The sequence below is a fragment of the Miscanthus floridulus genome, chromosome 13 (genome assembly GCF_019320115.1).
Source record: "Miscanthus floridulus cultivar M001 chromosome 13, ASM1932011v1, whole genome shotgun sequence".
Taxonomy (NCBI): domain Eukaryota; kingdom Viridiplantae; phylum Streptophyta; class Magnoliopsida; order Poales; family Poaceae; genus Miscanthus; species Miscanthus floridulus.
Genome location: NC_089592.1, coordinates 62,904,886 through 62,914,271, shown reverse-complemented (window position 1 = coordinate 62,914,271; position 9,386 = coordinate 62,904,886). Strand labels below are relative to the sequence as shown.

Sequence of the window (9,386 nt, the reverse complement as noted above, 5' to 3'; positions counted from 1 at the left end):
TAAGAATTTGTCTATCGTAGCATTTTCGTTTTTATTTTGCAATTAGTATTTAATCATGGACTAATTAGGCTCAAAACGTTCGTCTCGCGATTTCCAACCAAACTGTGTAATTAGTTTTTTTTTCTATATTTAATGTCCCATGCACGTATCGCAAGATTCGATGTGATAGCCACTGTAGCACTTTTTGAGAAAACTTTTTGGAACTAACGAGGCCTGAGAGGCAAGCTCATGTGGGACATGCTGAGCGCGTGTAACGGTGTCATATTTGGTTGACTGTACGGCTGAGAAGAGATACAGTTTGGTTGTCTGTGCGAAGATATGTTGTGTGGAATAAAAATATTATAAGGTTATAATTATGATATTTTATTATAACGTTATAATTATGATTTTTAACTTGATATTTACTAATCATATGCTAATAATATCATTAGCAGAGTAAGTGCTGCAGCGTGTGAGCATGGCCCGGCAGGAACGGCCGATCTGCTCGTTCCCCTCGGGCATGGCTGCAGGGGGTTGGTTGCATGCGGAGGGGCATGCCCAAACGACGGCGTAGGTAACCAAATAGCCAAACGCTGCACGGGCAACCAAACACGCCTTAAAAAGACCAACGTCTTCGAGCTGCTCCCCTCCTCCCGTTAGTTCTTCTCTGCCGTGATGCTGCCTTATTTTGTTGAATTTAAAGCAACCACTAGGGATTAGATGCAGATGGTGTTCATGGTATAAAAATTCTGTCGATGGAATGAAACAGATCGCCATTGATCAAAGGGATAATTGGATTCATGCCATTACAAAAATGACGTTTCTGAGACTTACCATTACAATTCAGCTATTTCAAAATTTGCCATTACAATTTCAACTCTACCCAGTGCTGCCAGTTTCTACGTCTGGCCATCGTTTGGGCCCACCTGCAGGCTGAATGCACGTACAGGAGACTGCATGGACGGTATTTGACCCGGCCGTGACCCAGCGCGTGGACGCCGTCTCCATTCCGTCTCCTTCCCTGGCCCCTTCTCCACTAACCCTACAGCAGCGAATTGGAGGAGGCGGCGGCGGCGAATCGGGAGAGTTGCTGCTGGTGGAGACGAGGGAGAGCTGCTGGGCGTGGCCCAGCTCTGTCCCTGCGGCGGCGCAGGCGAATCGACGACGGCGGAGGAGGACTGCGACGATCCGGCCCTCATCCATCTCGACGGCCGCTGCATATCTCCATAATTCACAATCCAGCTGTTGTAGCAACATTGTCTGTTGGTGTCTTGATTGGTGTCTTTGCTGCCCTAATTTGGAAGCGATGGTAGGTACTGTGTAATGGTTGCAGCAGCAATGTAATGCATGAACCTGTAATGGGTAGTGTGTTGAGCTTGTACGACCAATTTCAGCAGAACTGGAATTATCTTATGAAGTAGTGTGTTCCAACTAATAGTGTGTTCAGCTTGTATGACCAACTTCCATGTTTTTTTGCTGTTATTCTAATATAAAAATGGGAGGCCAAAACTATCTTATGAAAATGTGGTGCTTGTTGCTGTCTTGATTTTAAAAAGGTGAAGATGTTACTATCTTATGAAATCTGGTAACTTTATTTACTCGTTGGTCCACCAATGTTTCATGGCTTAGGCAAAGGAGCAAGTTCGGCATGCCAATATGCTTGGTGCAGTGCAGCATTTGCAAGGACCTGCCTTTGCAAGTTTGACAGTTCAGAACACAGAGAAAAGAGCACAGGCTTACTTGATAGCAACATAGTTGGCAGCATAGGCCAAGAGAAATTCAGAATCCAACAGTTCATAGGTCTTCACATATTACATTACAGAGACACAGCTGAGTTAAACAAAAGGTGAAAAGCTAACTTAATCAAAAGTTCACAACTGACAATAAAGTTCATCACACATATTGCCATCACACATGTTCATAGGCTGGCAACGAAGTCTTTCAGGCTTTGGACAACACTAGGTTGTGGAGCAGCAGCTGCCTTCGCAAGCTTCTTTTTAACTGGAGTCTTCTTTTTCTTTGGTGTCTTCTTTTTCTTTGTTGCAGCCTTCTTTTTCTTGACTTGGGATGATCCAGCAGTGTCTCCTTCTATTTCCTGCCTCTTCCTGTTACAGCCACAATGTCAAGTTAGCACACCGAGCAATAATTTTAGTAAACTGAAAACAAGAAGGGGGTGAGAAGGAACCTCTTGTTTTGTGCGCCTGCTGTAGCTTCTCCATCTTGTCCTTGCTTTGGCAGCTTGCAAGTTTTGGCGAAGTGGCCAAAATTGCCACACCTTTTGCATTTGACCTTCTTCTTGCTTGCTTTTGTCTCCAGGCATCCTCTCTGTCTCTGTACCTTGGGTCTACCTAGAGCTCTGCCCATCAGTGGTGGGAGAACTTTGAAGCCAAGATCAACAACTGGCCATTGTGATCTATCTGGTATGGGCTCTACTCTAGCAGCATATGCAGTCCTGAATCTAGCAACTGAATAATACTCATGCACAAAATCAGCAATTTTGATCCCTCTGTTGGATAGTATCCATGCCAAGGCATGTTTGCAAGGCTTGCCTGTGAGCTGCCATTCCCTACATCCACATGAGTGGTTCTGGAGGTCCACTGAATGCCTCTTTTGGTTGTTGTAGTTATCAAGCAATGTAACTTCAGCCATGTGCTCATCACTCCTTGTAACTTTGACAACTTTAAGGTTTTTGCTAATTGTATTTAGCTCCTTGATGACATCTGGAAGGATGTCGTCCTGCATCTCTCTCCCTATCTTCCTCCTAATGTACCTCTTCTCCATGATCAACTCTCTAATTCCATCAAGCAATTCATGCAACAGCAAGCCTTTTGAATTATTGATCTGAGCATTGAAACTCTCAGACACATTATTGGTTAAATAATCACATTTACTTTTCTCTAAAAATCCACATCTATACCACAACCTGCCATGATATTCTTTCAGGTATTCTATAGCATCGGGAGCAAACTTATAAATCTTCTGCATATGCCACTTGAAAAGACCCTCTGTGTAGCTTCCTGCAGCAGGATATAAGTGGTCAGTGAATACATCCCCATGATAGTGCTTCATGAAGTTGGAATACAAGTGCCTCATACATTCTCTGTTCTCTGCTTCTGGTAATACCTTGCCCACTGTAGTTTCCAACCCTTTATAGGCGTCTGTACATATTACAAGGCCTTCTGGTGAGCCTATAGCTCTACGCAACTGCTGCAGAAACCATTTCCAGTTGTCCTCTGTCTCTGAGTGAAAAACAATAAAGGTCAAATGATATAACCAGTTGTGGCCATCAACACTAGTTGCTGAAGCCAACTGTCCGGTGTACTGGCCGTTCAAGGCCGAGGCATCTATGCCCACAAAGGGTCTACAGCCATCCAAAAATCCATCTACACATGGCTTCAAAGCTACAAAAATCCTCTTAAAGTGATTCTTCTTTGTACCTTCTAGCTCAATCTTTATAATGCTTCCAGGAGAGCTCATCTCAATTTGAGCTTTCTAATTAAACAGAAGTTGAAAAGATTCCTCATATGTACCATGAATCTGCTCTATGGCCAGCTTCAGGCCAGACCATGCTTTCGAATATTTTAAAGTAATCCCATAATCACCCTCTAACTTGTCCTTTGCATCTTTGGGACCTTTGTTAGGGTTCTTCTTTAGCCAATCGGCCAGTCTATCTGCACACCACCCTTGAGAAGCCATCTTCCCTTCCCTCAGCTTGGTTGTGGGACAGTTATGACCAGCAGGAAGCACTTTAATCTGCAAAACATGAACAATACATATGGATAGTTATGATCAGCAGGAAGACTAAAATAATCACTAGACAAAGCATGTAAAATAACAACTAGACAAAGCATGAACTCCCTTACCTCTATTGTTTTTCCATCAAAGATTCTGGAAGCATGTATCCTCCATGGACAACCCTCTGCTTTACACTTAGCAATGAATCTTGTCTTGTCGGTCTTGATGTCCCTAAACTCAAAACCCCTTGTCACAGCATAATGCCTCACAGCCTTCCTGAATGAAACTATGTCAGGAAATAAGGCCCCCTTCACTATGTTGGGATTTTCTGGATCATGCACGACATGTATCTCCTGAGGATCTGCATCATTGACTTGTGCCTCTAGAGGGACTCCTCCTTCGGCATTAACATCATCAGCAACAACTGCTACATTGTTTGCAAAGTTTGTCTGTGTACATGGGACTGAAGTGTAAATGTGCTCGTCATCAACGCCAACATACTCCTCCTCATTGTCAAATATATCTGGCTCCCTTTCACCCTCAAGTTTTGCATCATTTCCTATGGGCTGGGTACTTGCACCATTGGGCGTTGTGCTTTGGTTGGTTGCAGTGGGGTTTTCATTCCTAACATGAGTGTGCTCTAGGTATTGACCGATCATAGGATCATCAGGTGGAATCATACACAGAGCCTCTAAATCAACAAATTCATGCTCATTACACACCTCTTTGTCAAACACTCCAACTACAAACTGGCAACACATCTCTTGCTTATACATGGCAACGAGTTCTGCCATCTGCCCCTCATGGAGTAGTCTGACACCTTCACGTAGATTTTTATCAAAAAACCACACGCACGCAGATTGGTTAGAGGCCCATTTCACTTCATTGCACAAGCTGGTCATCAACATCTCTAGCGTAAAAGAGCCTATCTCCACATCCCACTTAATAATTGCACCCTTTTTGTAAGATTTTCTACCAAAGGCATCTGTTGTATAGAAACCTTCCACTTTCAGCTCTAGCGCGAAGAAATCGAGCCTATCACCATGCAAATGGAAAGGTAAAAATATCAAATGTGGAACACCTACTGCGTTATGGGGTGGATCTACTCGTTCTTAGGTGTCCTCATCTTGGGTCAGGTCGAGAGGGATTCAGAGGCATACCTGCCGTCGCCGCCTTCCATCGTCGCCGCGGTGCACCCAGGGCCTAGCGCCATGGAGCTCATCGAGCCACCATTGCCGCAGTGGCTGAGCCAGGCCACGCCAAGCCTCCACCACCAAGCCTCCACCACCAGTCCTCCTCCGCCGTCGTCGATTCGCCTACGCCGCCGCAGGGACAGAGCTGGGCCACGCCCAGCAGCTCTCCCTCGCCTCCACCAGCAGCAGCTCTCCCGATTCGCCGCTCTAGGGTTAGTGGAGAAGGGGCCGGGGAAGGAGACGGCGTCCACGCGTTGGGTCGCGGCCGGGTCAAATACCGTCCATACAGTCTCCTGTACGTGCATTCAGCCTGCAGGTGGGCCCAAATGATGGCCAGACGTAGAAACTGGCAACACCGGGGTAGAGTTGGAATTGTAATGGCAAATTTCGAAATAGCCGAATTATAATGTTAAATCTTAGAAACGTCGTTTTTGTAATGGCATGAATCCAATTATCCCTTCATCAAAGGCCTCCATTAGACGTGTGCTTTCAAAGACATGCGGGGTGTTCGGCTGGTAGCTTATTCCACTGTAGTTCGGTTGATTTTGGATGATTCAATAGTGTTATGTGAGAAAGAATAAGCTGAAACAAGCTGAAACAATCTAAGACCAGATCAGCCGAACACTCCCATAATAATGAAATCAATTGCATTAATGCCTTTATTTTGAGCTGTAATTACATGTTTGCCCCTGTTTTCTTACCTTTGCAGATTTGCCCTTGTTTCTGGAATCCCAAGGTAGTAGTACCGTTTGCCCCTGTGTTCTCCACTCCGTGACGTGGTGGTAAATAATGGGTCAAGAAAAAAACATATTTGAAAAAAAGAAGGAAGGAGAAAAGACTAAACTGCCCATCCCTATCCAAAACATACATACAGCCTCCTCTCCTCCCCCATCTACCGTGACCGTGATGGTTGGGCGAGCGCTAAGGCTAGCAGCGCGGGGGCAGCGCCCCGGACGCGGCAGGCGAACGGCACGGGGGAGCGCTACGGCGTGGCAGGGCGTGCAGCGCTGGGGCGTCGCAGCTAGCGCGGCAGGCGAGGGGCGCAGCGGGCCGGCTCGGTGGCGCGCGAACCAGCGGCGCGGAGCCGCGGCAGGCCAGAGACCCGGGGGCGTGCGGCCGGTGCTGCGAGCTGGTCCGGGGCAGGCCAGCGACTCGGTGGCACTGCGGGCAATCCGACGGCGCTGGGGCACGGGGTGCAGCCTCCGCGGCGGAGTAGGCAACGTCGCGGTTAGGCGAAGCCGACAACGGGCTTCCGTGTGGACTGCACAGGGGTGAATCATTTGTAGCAACTGCATCTCAATTTCTGAATATTTTGTCATATTTGGGATGCAAACACGCCAAGAAGTGTGTCACGTCGGAAAGCTCTTCGTAAATTTTATTGAATTATCTAGTTACACAAATATATGATGTCATTCAAAATATATCTATAGTAAGTCTATGCATAAAATATCCTATTGATTATTGGGTCATTTGTCCAAGGGTATTTGTGTCTTTTTAGTCTCCACTTAACACCGTTAAGCCTACTTCACATAATAATAGGGGTAAAGGGGAGCTTCAAATTAAAAAAAACATGGACAAATCTGCAAAGTTAAAAAAACAGGGGCAAACATGTAGTTAGAGTTCAAAACAAGGACAGTAATGTAATTAGCCCAATTTAATAACTGTGTTGCAAAGTTTGTCTTCATCTGACTGCATATGCAAAAGTTATGAAATTTATTTAATTATTAAGTCTATAGTATAATGGCACTGTTCGCTTCGCTGAAAAAACAAGCCGAAACACTGTTTCGGCTGATTTATTGTGAGAGAAAAACACTGTTCTGACTGAAAAAATATGCTGAAAAGTATGGATTATAAGAGAAGCGAACATGCCCAATAATCAGGGCATAATGGTTATTTTTAACTTTTCTCCCCCTCTACTCCTAGAAAATATTATTTTTGTAGACAATGTGTCTAAGAACTGTTTGCCCGCAAAGACAATATTAAGGCCCCATTTGGTTCAAAGGATTTTCACAGGAAAAGTAAAGGAAACAGAAATAGAGGAAATGAATGGAAGAAGATCGTTTGGAATGGAGGAAACAACGACTCCTTTCTTTTGGAATACTGTAGCTAGATGCTGATTTCACAGGAAAGAAAGAATCCACTCCGACCCCTTGTTTTCTCTTCCTTCGCGAAAGCCCGAGGCAACTTGCGGCAACAACGGAGGCAACTTGCCGCAGTTAAGAGTAATTAGTACCCATATTTGCCTAACATGTTACAATTCCTATGTTATAAATTCCTGTGTTCCAAATAGCCTAAATTTTATGTTCCTGTGTTTTGTAATCCCATAGTTTTTCAATTTTCATTATACCTTATTTCTGCATTTTTTTTTCTATTCCTGTGTTTTGGATTCTTCGTTCTAAACAGACCCTAAGTAGTGTCCATAAATTAATACCACCATTAAAGGATATGTCTTATAGCAAAATTACCTAAGGGCACGTATAGCGCGTATGTACACCCCGTCTAATGTGCTGTCTATTTTACAAAAAGAACCCTATAATCGAGCAGACGAGACCTCCCCGTCGTCTCGTGAAAGGACGAGTGTGGCTCGTGGTCCAAGAAGCTCTCGTCTGTCTAGAGACGCGCTGTACGACGAGTCAACGAGTGGGAGGATCCAGTATGGTTCACACGCGTGGAGGGAGTTGAGGGTGCGCGGGAGACAGATTTTGTGCACCAAATCCCCGTTGGCCATAGATCTGGCTCGCCGGCCGACCTCTTCCCCGTTGGTCGCAGATCCATCCCGGCGGCGCCTCTCTTACCCATCAACGGCGGCAACGACGCATCATCTTCCCCATCAACGAGTTCCTCCATGCCTGGGTATACCGCGGCGGCTGCCTTTCTGAACAGTACCAAAGGAATGTGGCGCGCAAACTACTGACACCACTTCTATGTGCTATCTACGGTAAAAAAATGTTGCATGAACTAGCTACATGTGTGGGGGTATTAACCCCTATACCCTTACGGCTAAGTTTGGGCTGGCCCGGATCGATGAGTTCGGTCCACCCAAAAGGCGACGTGCGGCCCAGTTAACCTGATCGGAGTCCCACACAAGGAATCAAGACGGATTTGGTGACCAAGCAGGATCCTGGTCGGTTAGAATAGGAATCCTTATCCGGCCACATATGGCAATTGTAACTGACTAGGATTAGTATCCAGATCTGTAACCCTGCTCCCCGGACTATATAAGGCGGGCAGGGGACCCCTCTAAAAAACATCTCTTATTTGACATACATCAATACAAAATCAGACGCAGGACGTAGGTATTACGCCTTCTTGGCGGCCGAACCTGGATAAAGCCTTGTGTCTGTCTTGCGTCACCGTCTTGTTTGGGGCTTGCGCATCTGTCTGCCGATAATCTACTACCTTGGGCATACCCCTAGGTAGACTGCCGACCATATTTCATCGACAACATGCAACACCATGGTGTACAGAAATCTATTTCTAATTGATCTTAGTTACATACAAAGCATTAAATAGCTTGCAGACAATGAAATAAACAATGGGTTATATATGTTCTGTCCTTTTACCTGTCTGTATGATAAATCCGAGGGTCTTACAGACGATCCCCATATGTGGACTGTACATGCCCTAAGTATCAAATCTGCGTTGTTCCCAGTGGCATTGGTTATAGTTAATTGTGTCTGCTTACAATAACCAAGCTGCACCATTCACCGGAGGTCTAGGAGTGGACTTGTGGTAATCAAATACTCCTAGTCTAGAATTAAAAGGGTTATTTGTTTGCTGGCATGAAACACAGCACGTGGTTGTTGTATTAGGCCTTGTTTGGTTGTGTTCTTATCCACTTCATTTCATATATTTTGGGATGAATTGGGGTGACAAATTAACTTATTTTCCACCCGACATACGTGAATTGAGATAGATACGAATGCAGCCAAATAAGGCCTTAGGTGGGCAGGCCAAAACAGGAGGGGGGGGGTAGAGTAGATATATACTTGTTGTCACATCTCCTCTTCCATTTTGGTTGGTGTCCCGCCTTCTCCCACTTAAAAGTTATTTTGGATGCATATGTATTCACCTCAATTCACATGTGTTGGAGTAAAGCACAGTGAAAATTAAACTAAGTTCCACCCATATCTACTCCAACACATATGTATTGAGATGTATACATGTGCATCAAAACAAAACCTAGGATTGAATGGCCTTGGGAGATGAGGTAAAGTGAGGCTCTAGAAATTTACAACGAAACCTTAGCCTATTTAATTGTACTTTACCCCTACCAAGAGCTAACCCTACAACTTTGACAAAAACATTCTAAAACAAGCCCTGAGGACTTGCGCTAAAAACATGTCTTCAAACATAGGCACGCTAACAAAAATGTCTTCAAAATTAGAAGAATGTAGAATGTAACCTATGATCTAGGAGCACATTATCATGATGAGATCCTAGGATTCACTCAAGAGTAACTTGCACATAAGGAATGAA

The 9,386-nt window shown here is 45.0% G+C and overlaps 1 pseudogene; it reads right to left on the bottom strand.

Moving 5' to 3' along the window:
* Positions 1-1,897: 1,897 nt before the first annotated feature.
* LOC136499911 (uncharacterized) lies at positions 1,898-4,508 on the bottom strand (annotated as a pseudogene).
* Between the last annotated feature and the right edge of the window lie 4,878 nt (positions 4,509-9,386).